The sequence below is a fragment of the Nannospalax galili genome, unplaced genomic scaffold, assembly GCF_000622305.1.
Source record: "Nannospalax galili isolate Female #2095 unplaced genomic scaffold, S.galili_v1.0 scaffold405, whole genome shotgun sequence".
Taxonomy (NCBI): Eukaryota; Metazoa; Chordata; class Mammalia; order Rodentia; family Spalacidae; genus Nannospalax; species Nannospalax galili.
The window spans coordinates 4,253,945-4,262,909 of NW_008354532.1; the positions used below are offsets into that span (position 1 = coordinate 4,253,945).

Genomic DNA, 8,965 nt, shown 5'->3' on the forward strand with positions numbered 1-8,965 from the left:
TTCATTTGGGGCTAGGCTAGTGAGCTCCCTGGAGCCACTTTTTTCCATAAAAACTGCCCCCAAGTGGTGGGTTATACCCACATGCAGTCATGCCCAGCTTTTTATGTGGATGCTAGGAATTCCAACTCAGGTCCTCATGATTGCAGAGCAAGTTCTCTTGCCCACTGAACCATCTCCCCATGCTCCTTTGCAACTGTATTCACTTCCCTCTTTTGTTATGTCCAGTTCACCTACTAGGGAGGGCAGGAATGACATATTAACATGAGAAGACTTCTCTGGTATAATCCAAGTCTCAGAAGATCAGAAGATTGCTTTTCAAAATGAAAGAAAGGAGAAGAGGTAATCAACATTCACTGCACAGCAAATATTTATAGTATGCACCATACATATGATACCTAATTTCCCATAGCAAGTTATGAATTGCTAACTATTTATGAAATGCATTCCCTTCATATATGAGGACATTGACACTTCAAAGAGTTATGTTATTTATCAAAGTCACAAAGCTCATAAATATTAGAACAAGATATCAGACCAGGACTACTAGACTCTAACATTCATGCTCTGCCCATCAGCACAGGGCAGCAGAGAAAATGCTAACCTTTTAAATGGGATGTGAAAGCAACTGACTGTCAATAGAGGAGAAATTCATCAAATGTCACAGCGAACAGATGTTAAAAATAAAGCACCAATTATACGACTACAGCTAAAAATACATAAAAAGCACTGGAGAGTTAAGAAAGAATGGAAGGGATGGAGGAAGGGAGGGAGGGAGGGAAGGAGGGAGGGAGGGAAGGAGGGAGAAAAAAGATTCTCAAGCATGAACCGTATTGGTCCATCTTTCCATTTTATACAACATGAATAAACAATTCACTTGTTTTAGATAGGGTTTTATGTAGTCCACGAAGGTCTTGAACTTGCTGTGTATCCAAGGATGACCCTAAACTGCTGGTTCTCCTGTATCTACCTCTTTAATGCTTGGATTACAGGCATGTACCACCATGCCTGGTTTATGTGTCATGGGGCATTAACCCAGGGCTTCATGCATGCTAGATAAACACTCTGCCAACTGAGCTACAATCCCAGACAAACAAGTTCCTTTTAGACTGTACAACTGGGAAGGCCCAGGCAAGTCTGGAGTACAGATTATAGGCAAACTGTGGGAACATGGGATGAAGATATTAACAAATGAGTACTGCCTTCCTTTGTAACAATACCTAGGGAAGAAGCACAGCGTTTTCACGAGAAGGCAAACTTATCATCTCTGAAACATTTATTTGTCATGTTATGTTGCTAATGATTTTGGATCACTGGTTTCTGCTTCTAAAATGAGAGGAAGTGATGTAACTGGTAATGACTGCTTTCAATGGCTCAGTGTCACAAAGAGCTGTTAGGCAGCTGTTTTACCTTTATAGAAGTCAAACTGTGCAGCCTGCTAGACCTGGGTATTCTACCCAGAGATCTGGCATCAGGAGTTTAATGGCCAACTTCAAGGGAGTTCTTCAACTCTAGTAATTTCTGTAACAATTACTAACATTTATTGATGACTAGTATGTATGAATACTATTCTAAGTGTATCACGCAAGCTATACTATTTAATCTTCATGACAATTCTGAGGTCTAGAACTCTTATAATCTGGCATATTACAAGTGAGAAAATTAAGGTACTCAAATTTTTTTTTAAAAAAACAGCTTATCTAAAGTTATATAGTTAGGAAATAAAATGGGTGATCCCAGGATTAAACTGTAGGATTTTAGTGTCAGAGCATATCAGGTTAATCTCCAAAGACAAGATGTCTGCAATATTTGTTATAAACCACTGAGACCTCTAGGCACAATACTTGGCAAAAGAGAAGTGTCACACTAATCTCTCTGGGGAGCCAGATTAATACTAGGATAACTATGCAATTATTTTCTGGGCATGATATGTAAGCCTTTCTCAAATGTTAATGAAGTTATTATTGTTAAACCATCCTTCCTTACATACATTACAGTAGAGTATCTAAATAAAGGCTCACAAGAAATCCCTGAGCATGGGAAATTTACTTTTAATAGCCATGCATCATACAGCAAGGATGGAAAAGCCAGTCAAGAAAATCAAGCAATGAGATCTTTACATACAATAGCTTATACCAACTCATTCCATGATGGAATAGTTATTCTCAAATGAGTCCTCACACTCAGGATCAGTGCAGCCCATGTTTTCATTACTAAGGACTTGGAATTATGTGATTCTATCCTTAAATCTTTCTTCATTCTGGATTTGATCAGACTCTGTAGTCCACTTTCATCAAATGTATGAGTGTCCTAGTTCATTCTGTTTGGGGGCTAGCAAAGGTTAATAAAGATCCAGCCAGAGGTACAGATGTAGTAGTGGCTGAGGCAGGTGGGACTGGGCAGTGAAAACACCAAGTAAAAAGAAACATAGGAGGAAATTGCTAGAGAAAGTAATCAGTGATATTAGATGAGAAAGATGATCAGAATTTATACATGGGCCCAGTTCAGATGTCTAATTATGCAAATGAGTGTAAAGGAAATGTTTGAATGAGAACTCTTACGCTTCTTGATTTTGTTCTCTGATGCCTGAGGTTTGCCCTGGTAGCCTAGACCCCAGTTTTAAATATTTCTTTTTTTGGAGGGAAGTTTTGAGGCAAGGCTTACTTTGTAGCACAGCATGTAGTTCAGGCAAATCTGGAACTCTTCATACCCCATTTGTCTTCTTTCTTTCAAGCATGTGCACAAACATTTTTCCTGCATCTGTGTAAGGGTGGCATGTGTGTGCAATGCCTGCAGAGGTCAGAAGAGGGTGTTGGATCCCCTGGAACTGGAGTTCCAGATGGTTAGCAGTCATGTGGGTGCTGGGGTCCTCTGCAAGAGCAACTAGTCCTCTTAACCACTGAGCCATCTCTTCACCCCCTTCACACTCCGTTCTTAAACATGTGCTAAAAGCAATCCAAGTAATCCTTCCGAGCAACTGCCATATTTATGAGAAATTCTTTCAAAGATTTTGTTCCTCCACCTTCTGACAACACAACTAGAAGTTGCCTTCCATGAACTAGAAAGCAAATGCTCACCAGGCACAGAATTTGCTGGTAACTTATCTTGGGTTTCCCAACCTCCATATTGGTGAGAAATAAGGGTCTCGGTTTTTAAATATTTATTATTATTATTATTATTATTATTAATTATTACTATTGTGGGTGTGCCATGCATGTGTGGAGGTCAGAGGATGAGTTTGTGGAGTCGATTGTCTCCTACATTCATGTGGGTTCCAAGCCTTGAACTCTGGTTATCAGGCTTACACAGCAAGTTTTTTATCCACTGAGCCATGTTGGCAACCCACTTCTGTTATTTATAAGCTGCTGGTCTATAGTATTCTGTTATAGCAGGTGTAAAGAGTATCTTTGTAAAATAACAATGATTACTACAATCATGATGTCAGCAATAAGTTAGATATTGTCTATCATTTATAATCAAAAAAGCTTAAAATATTTAAAATTATTAAGTAAACTTGATAAATGTATTAGACTAGACTGAGGCAGGGCTGAGGTAACAAATATAACCAAAATCTTGGTTATTGACACAGGATGTGTTTGCCAGTCATCCAAGGTCTGAAGCATGTTAGAAGTCCTTTGGCATCTTGTAGCTGGACCACCTGTAAATTTGGTCTTTGAAGTTGCTATGGCCAAGGAAGCATAAGAACTGTGAAAGAGCTTCAACTGGCTGTCCATGAAACTGGAAGGCATCAGTGACATCCACTTCCTGTGGACTGAAGTCCAATCAGAAGAGCCAACCTACCAGAAATACGTGGAAACTCAGCAAACGTAAACATTTTCTGTAACACCATGGAGGCAGCTAGTGAACTAGATTGAAAACCTCAGCTACAATATGGAATTAAGACTAATGAATTAGACCTGACATTGGCCTGATAGGTAAACAGTACCTCCTCTATCTTGGTGTTTCCGTAAAACTTCCCCTCCCAGCTGGGAGACCGCCCTCACGCACAAAAGTAATATAATACCTTATATTTGGATTCTAGCATGGTTTGTATGACCTCCAGGGAAGGGTGGCTTACAAAATGTAAGCTCCCATAGCCCATCTTCTACATTTTGACTAAGCTTTGATATCTACACCACCAAGGCTGCTCCAGGCCCTGCCGGAAGTCCGCCAGCTGTCCGGGCTTTGTTCCCCCTTCAATATGACTGTGGCTCCACCCATTCTCCCCATTGTGCTCCACTTCGTCCACGGCTAGACCTGGATCAACTCCAGTTTTTCAGAGGAACTTCTGGGTTACACTCGGCCTGAGGTAAAGGAGTTTAAATAGAGTTCAACCCAATAGGAAAAAGTTAGAGCTGTGGGCTGGTTGCAAGCTTTCATCCTAATGGTATTTTGTAAAATTAGCATAGACATTCACACAGAAGACAGAATCCAGGACAGATAGCTCGAGAGAGTCTAAAGAAGGAAGTAGTTATAAAACTTTAGGTAAAATTTGGTGAAACAATAATGGATAATGAAGCTCCAGAATCCTAAACTCTGTTATTACCTATATTTTTTTCAGTAAAAGGCAAGTAGAAGACATTGTTCCCAGAATCCAAGGTACAAGACAAACCAGGAAGGGGGCGGGGGAGGGAGAGTTGGCAGCTGCTATAGTCCTGAGGTATGCTTACATTGCCAGAAAACATTTTCAGGTCATCGACTGGGCAGGAAAGAAGTATCCTGACCCTGTTTTCCAGGCTCCCTAGCTCCTGCCAAAACCTCCCATTGCCTAAACAGAACAAGCAAGTCACCGGTAGCCAGGGTAGATCTATGATCACCAGGCTCCAAGGGCAATGAGCAGAGCAAAATAGGAGTGAGGAAAGATTTCAAACAGAAAGGGAGCAATTCACCAGACACAGACAAGATAGATGAAAAATGAAAAAGACAGCTTTTGGAGAAAGGGGAAGATTTATCCATTCCCATTTTAATGAGCAATATCCTTTTTACCATTCCAATGGGCTCCAATCCTAGAATGGCCATTCAAATTCAAAGAATACTACACTGACAATCTGTAGATAATACAAGTATCCTAGAACTAATGTACTTCTATCAAAAAAGATGCAGGGAATGGAGCTTTTTAAAGATATCTGTTTATTAAACATCTATCAAATCAGAGAGTATCTTGAGTAGCTACTAAGTATGTGGCTCTTCACTAGGCTCTGTGAATAAAAGATGAATTGAGGGAGTTATGACTTCTATGTGTACAGACTGTAGGAAAATAATGCAAACTAAGTGAGGATGTAGAGAGAAGGCATGTGTCAGGTCATAAGGAACCAGGATGGTCTAGGGGAGGAGTGGCTATTTTACTCTAATTTCAGTGAAAACCACAGACGTCATGACACCATGATTTCTCACTATACTTAGGATAACACAAGCCACTTAGGGCTCTAGATAGGCATTTTAGCAAAACAGCAGCAGTAGCTTCCCCACTTGGGCCTATGGCTCCCCAGCCATGGGCTTTTGACCAGGTGTATAGTACTAGATAGGAATTTCCTCCTGTGGAGCAGGCCTCAAGTCTAATCAGAGAGCAATTGGTTACCCTATAACAGAGTTGCTTCTATTTCACCAGTGGATATATATTGCCTAGAAAGTTGATAGTTTTGTGTATAGGATTCACAGATGAGTAAGACTGTTGATGACAATTCATAAGAATTTCCCCCAGAAGCCTTTATAAGAAATGGGGGTGCCAGACAGAAAACTATTTCAGGACCGATTTTACAAAATGATCACTAAATGGACTAGGATCATTGTAGAAACAGAAATGCATACATTCAAAGTACATTTTCAGGCAGAATTGATTTGTGTAAATTGTTAAGATCAGAGAAAGAGCAATCTCCACCTCAGAAGACCCTTTATAAACCCAGGACCTTGCATATATTGGCTGATTGGCTTCATGGTCGGTCTTCTCCGTATTGCACCTTCATAAGCTCACTGAATGTGTTTGCTTCTTAGGACTACTACAAGGAATGAGCACAAACTTAGTAACAAAATCAGCAGGATTTTATTCTGCATAATGCTGGAGGCCAAAAGAACAACCTAGGGTGTCAGCAGAGTTGCTTCATTCTGGAGGATCTGAGAGAGAACATGTCCTGTGCCTCTCACCGACTTCCAGTGGCTGCATGTGATCCTTGGCATTCCTTGGCTTAAAAACACATCACTCCAACTTCTGTCTCCCTGTTTATATGGTCTTCTTTCCTGGGCGTCTCTACATCTCACCTCTCTCTCTCTCTCTCTCTCTCTCTCTCTCCTCTAATAAAGTCATTCAGAAACCAACCTCTGTCCAGGATGATCTCTTCTCCAGATCTTAATTACATTTGCCAAGATGCTGTTTGCAAATAGGTCATATTCACATGTGCCGGAAGATAGAACTTGAATATATCCTTTGGTGAGACACAATTCAGTCCATTATCCTGAACTTTTTATTGTTTATGTAATGTGACTATCATGTCAAACCCAATCAAACCAAATCAAATTAAGGGCTGCTACTGCTTATAATTTTCAAAACAAAGCATTATCCTATACAAATGGCTATTATTGATATATTTCAAAAGTCATTTAATCCATTTGAAGGGCATGTTTAGCATACTATACTATCTTAACCATTTTTTCACAGATAAATCTCTTCTTTTAAAACTGTTTCTCACATGGATGTACAAGTGTCTCTGCTATAGGATGAGTTCTTTGGGTATATGCCAAGGAGTGGTATAACTGGGTCAAATGGTAGGTTCATTTGTAGTTTTTTGTTTTTTGTTTTTTGTTTTTCTTTTTGAAACAGGGGTCTCCCTGTAGCCCCAGCTGTCCTGGAACTCACTATGTAGACCAGGCTGGTCTTGAAAACACAAAGATCTGCCTGCCTCCCAAGTGCTGGGACTACAGGCATGTGCCACCATGCCCGGTTCATTTGTAGTTTTTTAAGAGTTCTCCACACTGCTTTCCATAGGGGTTGAACAAGTTTGTAGCCCCACCAGCAGTGAATGAGTGTTCCCCTTTCCCCACATCCTCTCCAACATTTGGTATCATTTGTTCTCTTGATCTTAGCCAGTCTGACTGGGATAAGGTGAAATCTTAAAGTGGTTTTAATTTGCATTTCCCTAATTACTAGTGATGTTGAACACTTTTTAAGATGCTTCTTAGCCATCTTTATTTCTTCTTTCGAGAACTCTCTGTTCAGCTCCTTAGCCTATCTTTTAGTTGGATTACTTCCTTTCTTGAATCTTTGTTTTTGGAGTTTGTTATATATTCTGAATGTTAAACCTCTGCCAGATGTGTCACTGGTGAAGATTTTCTCCCATTTTTGTGGGTTTTCTCTTCACTTCCTTGGTTGCTTCTTTTGATGCACAGAAGCTTTGTAGTTTAATGAGGTCCCATTTGTTAATTCTTGCCCTTGTTTCCTGAGCAATTGATGTCCGGTTTAGAAAATCCTTTCCTACACCTACCTATATCTTGTAGGTTATTGCCAGTGTTTTCTTCTAACAGTTTCAGAGTTTCAGGCTTCACATTGAGGCCTTTTCAGTGGCTGTGAACCACAGCCTGAAAATATGTAGAATCCACATTCCATCAGCCATCACAGCTGACGCAAGAAAAGCTGCAGCTGAAACAAACACTATGTCTGGTCTTAGTCTGTGTAATGTTTCTGTAAAGCCCTCCAAGACATCTGAGTCTCAGCAGTGCCAATAGGGCAGAAGCATGAAGAGTCACGTGGGAGCCACCATGTGCTCAAGCAACCTGAAGTACAAGAAAGCTTTGCATATAAGACAATCCACAGCTGAAATCCTAAGGAAAAAAAAAAACACCTTAAAGAGCTGTCACACTTTTTTTTTTTTTTTTTTAAATACAGAGTTTCCTTGTAGCCCAGCTGGCCTGGAACACACTATGTAGACCAAACTGGTTTCAATTTCACAGATACCTGCCTGCCTCTACCTCCTGGGTGCTAGGATTAAAGGCCTGCACCACACTCTCAAAGTAGATTCTATGAAAGCATTTCTCAGCCTGTCCTGAGTCCCTTATGCAGATTCAGTAAATGGTCAAAGCTCTGGCTGTGATGGTGGTTCATTTCAGGCACTGGCCAAGGAAATTTTGTTACTTTGGAGTTTACAGTAATCCAACTCCAACAGAAAAGATTATATACTCGGGAGCTTGGTCTCACCGTTACAATATCACAATCTGGGAACACAAAAACAAAGTACAAATGCAGGTGCCAAACGATTGGACATGGCCAAACAAGAGGCTCTCTCCATGTTCCCAAACAGAGGTCTTACCTGCAGGGTCAGTCTCTGAGCTCTCAGTCCTTCCAGAATATGGTGCCCACCTCCAGTGAGGTATTCCCTGCATTGGTGAATGTTCCAGAGGGAAGAGTTAAACTGCAGTGATTCATCCATTGGCAGGGTGGTGTCAGAGTCATCAGTGACAAAGGTGTGAGACAAGTTCCTCTTACTGTCTCTTCTGCTTTCCATGGCATAGCATAAAGCTGAAAGCACCTGAGGACAGTCTGCAGGTGCTGCACATCACACTTTAACTGGTAGAAATGGAGTTTGGAGTTCTGCTTTTTATTAGGGGGCTCCTTGTTTGAAAAAAATCTCCAGAAAATCTGGATGGCTTAAATCTGGTCTGTGTTTGCTTGAATTTCGTTTTCTACTAAGAACACAGACCATTTGTCTACTGTCTCCAGACATCAATGGGTCACTGCATCTTGTGACCTACTTGTGCATTTGCTGGTTCAGCGGCTCCATGTTGCTTGACCATGCTGCTCCCAGCTCTGGCCACAAACAAATCTTAATAACAATAAAAGTTGCATCAAAGTTGCACTTATCTAATATAATTAATATTTTCCCATAGCTGCATATACACCTATATAAATAAACAAGAGATATGGAGATGTACAAGGAGTACCAGGACGAAAAGAAAGAAAAAGGGGAAAGAAGGAAGATGA

General features: G+C 40.6%; 1 pseudogene; it reads right to left on the bottom strand.

Moving 5' to 3' along the window:
• Positions 1–7,752: 7,752 nt before the first annotated feature.
• Positions 7,753–8,765, bottom strand: LOC115067463 (annotated as a pseudogene).
• Positions 8,766–8,965: the final 200 nt, after the last annotated feature.